The 7,073-nt window shown below is 31.1% G+C and overlaps 1 pseudogene; it reads left to right on the top strand.

The window, feature by feature from the left end:
* Window positions 1–1,172: 1,172 nt before the first annotated feature.
* Window positions 1,173–1,373, top strand: LOC126016849 (uncharacterized; annotated as a pseudogene).
* The last annotated feature ends 5,700 nt before the right edge of the window (window positions 1,374–7,073 follow it).

The raw sequence follows: 7,073 nt of genomic DNA, 5'->3' as shown, positions 1-7,073 counted from the left end.
GGTTTGTACTCAAGCTTAAATTAGAGAAAAGTTTAGCATAAAAGCATAATGTAGAAATTGAAAGTAAAAGCAGGAATTTCAGTCATATTAGCTTAGAATGCATGTCATTGACATGGAAATGTTTAGAAATATAGTTAGAATTTCAAAATAAAATAATGAAGTGCAGGACACAGAAAATATTATGCAATATAAATTTCATACATAATGTAACAATGTTAGGAAATACACAGGCTTCTTGAGGTTGAACTAGGAATCAAAATAATCAAGCTATTTGAATGAGACTATTGGAATTTTCACCATATGACTGAATGGTCATTATAGAAAAAATATTTTCTCCTCAATGAAACTTTAATAAAGATAAGTTGATAGACTAATAAGTATTATAAATCTTCTAGCTTTATAAACTTCCTAAGTTTAAAAATCAATGAATTAAAAAGCAAACCATTAAAGTGATGGTGCATTTTCATGTTAACATAATTTTCAACTTACTGAAACAATGCGTGCGCGCACGCGTGTGTGTGTGTGTTTGTGTGTGTGTGTCTGTGTGTTATTGCCTAATTTCCATCTTCCTAGTATCTCCTAGACAGAAGTCAAATCTGCTAGAGGCAAGTAGATGCCTAAAAAGGCATGCTGACATCTGTCAAAGTTAGCAACTACACTAGCAAGGAGTTTTAGATAAGGATTGGAGTCTTGTAAAATGAATTCCAGAGATTATGAAGTGCACTTTACAAAAACAAAGAAAAATCTCATTCCTAATTTTCAAGTTTCCCTTAGATTTGCCTAATCTTCTATTTTCTATTTATAGAAGCATTTGAGTTATTCTTGTATAATTCTGTATTCATTTATTAAATTAATACTTTCTCTGAATAAATTTATTGAAAAATCATGGTAGTAATAAATCTTAAGTTTAAGTGTGAATATTAGGAATATTCAAAAGTATTATAAATACTATATTATGATTGTTACTTATGCTCAATCAATAAGCACTAAATTTAGACTTCTAGCCAAAAGATGGGCATGCAATGCTATTGTAAAATAAGATATGTGTGTGATTACAGTTAACATCTTATACTGTATATAGACTTTTATGTATATATCATAAAAGACTATAATATTGCATGCCTACTATCACAAAATTTAGGAGATAATTCTTGTATTAAAATATGCATTCTGATTCTATACTTTCAGGGATCCTTTCTATAGTATGTGACTAGAGAAGTTTCTCTGATCTTGTAGTATCTGAAGCCATGAGGAGGAGCCAGAGCTTCCTCTCCTGAGTGTGAAGGTGGCTCTAGGTGTTACTTCTGTGACTGCCTTTTGCCATTGATGATAAAAATTCAAAAAAATATATGCATTTTGGGATATTCAGTGGGCTCACTTTGCTCTCATGGATCACCTGTTTAATTGATCTCTGACACCATCAATAGTCCTCTAAGCATAACCATAAATGATTTTTGAGTACAGAGCCAGGAGCAAATCTCGACTACATAAATTTGTGTCCCAGCTATATGTGTATTTTTAAGTAAAAGTATTATATATATGTCCACTATATGTGTATTTTTCTCAATGAAAATGTTTCTTAGGTTAATAGACATGAAGAAATTATTTTCTTCATATGCCAAATTTAGCTCTGCCTATCTGAAATGCTGTTTTTCATTTGCGCCCTATAAATAAAATTGCAAGAAAAACATTGCTTGTGGAGCAATTAATGACATACAATCACCCTGAATTCCTCTTGGAAAAGGATAATTGAAAACAAAGACAATGAGGAGTACCTTAGTAAACCCAAGAATTTCTCAAGAATATTGAAAGATCAAGGTGCTTCTGAGTAATTGTAGAGTTAACAATATACATGTCCCATTCTTGGGATCATGGTGAGTGATTATTAATGTGAATAGAAATAAAGTTCTCTTTGTATATAAATCCAGATAAATGACAACAATCAAGTGTTCTAAGAGATAGAACAGTGATATGGTGTGTGCTTTGTCTATGGCCAATCCCGATTCAATTGCAAAATAAAAAATATTTAAATACTTTCCCCTGTGAAAACATTTGTCTGAAAAATGGTGAGTAGTATAGATACTCCAAGATCCATTTTAAGTAGAGAGGAATTAAAAGAGAAACTCACTGAAAAAGTTCAAAGATAAGTCTTACACTCATCATTTCCTTCCTTGTCTATAAATTGGTAGTACTTGCTTCTTCTGAAAAAAAATCAGAGTTAACTTTCACATTTTTGTTACTGATAGTATATTACACTGCTATTTTCAACATTGTTTCCATGGATTAAGAGTACCTGTAGGGGCAATGATAGGAAAGCCAGTAGTAACCTTGCCTTGCACTGGCGATCATGAGTTTGATCCTTTGCATCCCAAAAGATCCCAGGAGAACCACCAGAAGTAATTCTTGAGAGCACAAAAGGAACCCCTCAGCATCATCTTGTGTATCCCCAACAAAGAAAAATCTTGAAGGCAATACTGTGGTGAAGGAAATAAAAATTATTATTAAGTAAGATGGTGTCTATCTATTATAGTCTAGGACCAGAAGGTGAAAGGGGAACTACTGAATTTGCTGTATATTCTTTTGTAAATAATATCTCAACTGAAATTATGATTAGGTTTTCAGTTTGATTTTTTTTAGTATTGTTGCTGTTTTTCTTCCTTTTTCCCTTTCTTCTCTTAAACAGATATTTAGGGCCTCAAGAAGGACTCCTCCCATTTTTTGCTTGCTTGATTTTTGCCCCCCCCCCCTTTTTCTTCTTTCCTTCAAACAGAACCACATAACTTGAACCATCTTCTTCCGCCTCACAAACTGAGAGGGAAATAATAGAGGTTACCAAGACCAAACAGTCGTATGAACATTGAGTAGAAATAAAAAATGATTAGGTACCAAATCCAAAGTCAATGACAACAGGATCAATACCCAAACTACAACAAGCTAGACACAGAGCAGACCACTTATATAAGCAGCCAGGGGAACAAAGGAGGAGGATATGGGATGCATGCTGGGAACTAGGGGAGAGGGAAGACAACATTGGTGATGGGAATGCCCCTGATTCAATGTCATTATATACCTAAAATTTTACTGTGAATGATTTATAATCCACTTTGGTCAAAATAAAAATTATAAAAGAAAAAAAAAGAACAACCTAGAGAAAAATCCATGAACAGTTCAGCTGAATAGGGGGTGGGGAGTTACAAAATTTGCTGCAGAATTTCAATAAATGAAATGTATTGGGTTCACAGTTCGTAACACTTTAAAATCTTCCTGGCTATTCCTCTTCATTCTGTTCAGAGGTCAGACCATGCTGAATTGGACTGGTTTCCTGACTTCCTGTGAAGGAATCTGGCCCTCTCAAGCTAGTAACACATAGGCTATGATTTCTGTCCTGGTCACTGATTTTCAGGATATCTACAAGAATGTAGCTTGCACTAAGCATATCAATTCAATATTAAAGAAAGTTTAGTAAACCTCTTCTTATATTTTATTACTAGCACTTTATTATTACTATCCTCTAAAGGTCTTAGGTTTAGTTTGACATGCTTTTCAAAATGCCCCTTCCACTGCTCCGGTGGGATCAAGTACCATCACCTACAACATAGCTTAAATCTATTATTCATCCGTTTTTTTTATCCCATATTTCACTCCCTTGTATTTTGTCACTTCATTTCAGAGATCACATGGCCAGCATGCAATACCTGCATGCAAGTCCATCTCTCAGAACTAATTAGTACCAAAGAAAACCTTAGCTCTTCTAATTTCTAATATTCTCATGACACAATTATTCATGCATATTGGCTTTGTTTATCACATCATTTTAATTTGTATTCATAACCCGCTGTCAACTTAGAACAAACAGAAATTTGGAAGTCGGATAAAAAAGAAATATATGGAATGATGTTTTGGTAAATATATGGAATGTTTTTGATAATTTACCTTGTTTACACTGCAGACTAACATGATAGTCACATGTTAATATATCACATGTTACATATGTTCTGCATGAACTCATTGTATGTAAGTTCAGTTTCTAATTTAAAAATTTTCAGTGATTTGTTCTCCTGGAGGAGTGTGACATCAAAAACAAAAAAGTGACAATAAAAATAAATATAAATAAATAAATGTTAATTCTTCAATATATTTTAGTTACATATTTGTATGATGCATTTAATAAGTTATGATTAATCTAAATTATATATGTATGTCATATTTTTCCAGATTATTAATAGGAACACTAATACTTTAATGTTTTATATTAATAGAAGTAATATTGATAGACTTAATTTATGTTCTTTCACTTTACAAATGACTAAAATGGACTTACATAGAATGGTATGTTTACAAAAAAAGATCATATTGAATATAAGAAGTTAAATGGATTCTAGTTTCACAATTCCTTAAGTATTATTCTTATCTTAACTATTGATACAGACACAATAATATGATAAGAAAGTCCCTAAACAAAGCTGTGTTTATATTAATTACATAAAAAGAGAAATTATGTGATAATTTAAGTAATATATCAGATCTAAGACATAAGAAATATACTTGTGATTTATTATTATTATAAATAAATAAATGTCTTATTGATATAATTGTTTTTGTTTCAGGCCACACCCGGTGACACTCGGGTTACTTCTGGCTATATGCTTAGAAATCTCTCCTGGCTTAGAGGACCATATGGGATGCCGGGGTCAGTCGTGTGCAAGGCAAATGCCCTACTGCTGTGCTATCATTCTGTCCCCTATTGATATAATTTTCTAATTACATTGTGATAGTTAAATGATATTGTTAAAGAACATATTTATAAACTCTGCAGGTGGCAGTACTTAGAGACCAATGTTTGTTCTTGGTGATGATAGTAACCATGTGGTTTGGGGATCAAATCTGGACCTATTGCCTTTACAGCCTGCATTCATCATATTGATTTATCTCTCAGCTTCCTATCTTGAATATTTTGTGTTCTTTTTGTTTCAGAGGTTGTTTTTTTTTTCTTAATTTTTGGTTCCCACCTGACAATGTTCAAGGGTTACTCTTGGCTCTACACTTAGGAATTATATCTGAAAGTGCTTGTGGATTCATATCAGACACTGAGGGTCAAACCCTGGTCAGTCACATGCAAAACAAAATCCCTAGCATTTGTACCATTATTTCTGCTCCACTAATTAGATGCTATTGTCAAACTAAAAATCTACTTTTTAAGATTCATGTAAGTTTAGAAAAGATTCACTTTTATCAGAAAAATAATCACAAAATAACTTGTGTAATAATCAGTTATTCATTATCAAAAAGGCTTTAAGATATTTGTCAGAAGCCATGTTTATAAACAGTAAAAACAAAGTGTTTTAGCCTTAATGAAAAAAAATTCTTAATATATAAATATATATTTGTATATAATAGCAAGATTATTGTGTGTAAGCACCATAAACAAACTTTAAAAAATATGTATATATTGTATAATTGTCTTTTCACTATATGCCATCAGTAGTTGTAAATTCAAATACAACATATTAATTCAAACAATAAAGTATTGAATACAAGATACATATGGCAACATTAAAGTACTAATTACTAATAAAGTTTTCATCTTTAAAGCTAATAAACATTTAAAAAGATTCTCACAAATGCAGAAATGTATAAATATCATTAGGAACAATACGTACTATATCATTATTTTCCTAGAATTTCACCCATTTATACAATTCTCAACATCTTTGTGTCTCACAAGCTTTGTTTTGTATAATTATTTGTAGCTTTGTATCAAATACATCTAACTTTCACCAAAATCATTCTCTGTTAAGTATGCAATTATGAGTCATTCTATAGTAAGTTGCAATAAGATTTTTAAAACATAAGTGAAGTCTCCATGGTATTATATGTCCTGTCATAAATAGCAAGTTAGAAGTACAGGGAAGAACAGCCATTTCTGAAAACAAACATATATAGTTTCCTTGATATGAAATTATACATTAAGCATGAATATGATTCACCTTGAACTTGAACTATGTTAAAAAATACCATGTACTTTGGTTTCAGTCTTTTTTTAATTCTTACCACAGTTCCCCTTCACAACATTAATCTCCATTCTTTCAGATTACTTTATAGGCTTATAACAAAGCACTGATTTTCAGCAGATAATACTTTCCATATTAACTGATTATTTTCTTTTGAAACTTCTTTTCATTTCCTTTTCCATATTCAGTTAGCTTGCATCGTTTTCACTTCTTTGATCAATGGGTAGATAGTATGATAAAATATAAAGGATTCATTTTTACAGAGAATAGTTTGGTACAGCATAAAAGTTTTTGCAATATAAAAATAAACACAATGAAATAAAAAAGCTTATGCCATATATTGTAGACTGGAATAAAATCAAGGTGAGGTAATCACAAAAAACGAATGCATGCTCTATTTAAGGAGGGTAGAAAGTTCTCTTCATTCGTCCTAACAACTCTTCAAGAGTAAAGCATATAGAAAACAGACAGGTGTAGAAGAGATGGTTTTTAGAGCAAAATTAAACACAAAATTCTTGAAAAATGTTTTTAAGAATAGGGCATGACTGTACATGGCATAATTGAGCATCTGATTTTAGTTATGTATATGCAAGTTATAGATAATAATATGTATGATGGTACTTATAAAACTATATAAATATATCACATATAAAATAGTTTCTCAATAATTTGTGAGCTCTAATCTCTAAAGTTTATGCTTTTGTAAACTTCTAGTTTTTGATCTTGTATTTTAGTTATGCAAGATATTATTAGTAGAGCATTAGTAGAAAAAGTTCTTAAAGAGTACCTGTTTTTTCATTTGTTTTTATTTTTATTGTTGTTTGTGGCCACATCTGGAAGATTCAGACCTTACTCCTTACTCCCAGTTCTGTATTCAGAGATCATTCATGACAATATTTAGGAAACCATATGAGGGTGCCAGTAATCCAACTAAAATTTACTTTATACAATGCAAGCTATCTACACTTTTAATATCTCTCTGTTTTCCTGAGCATTTGAGCATTACAATATATTAATGTATTTTTCAAAATTAAATGTGAAAAATAAAATGCATTTTAATCT

The sequence above is a fragment of the Suncus etruscus genome, chromosome 8 (assembly GCF_024139225.1).
Source record: "Suncus etruscus isolate mSunEtr1 chromosome 8, mSunEtr1.pri.cur, whole genome shotgun sequence".
Taxonomy (NCBI): domain Eukaryota; kingdom Metazoa; phylum Chordata; class Mammalia; order Eulipotyphla; family Soricidae; genus Suncus; species Suncus etruscus.
This window is presented reverse-complemented; position numbering and strand designations above follow the sequence as displayed.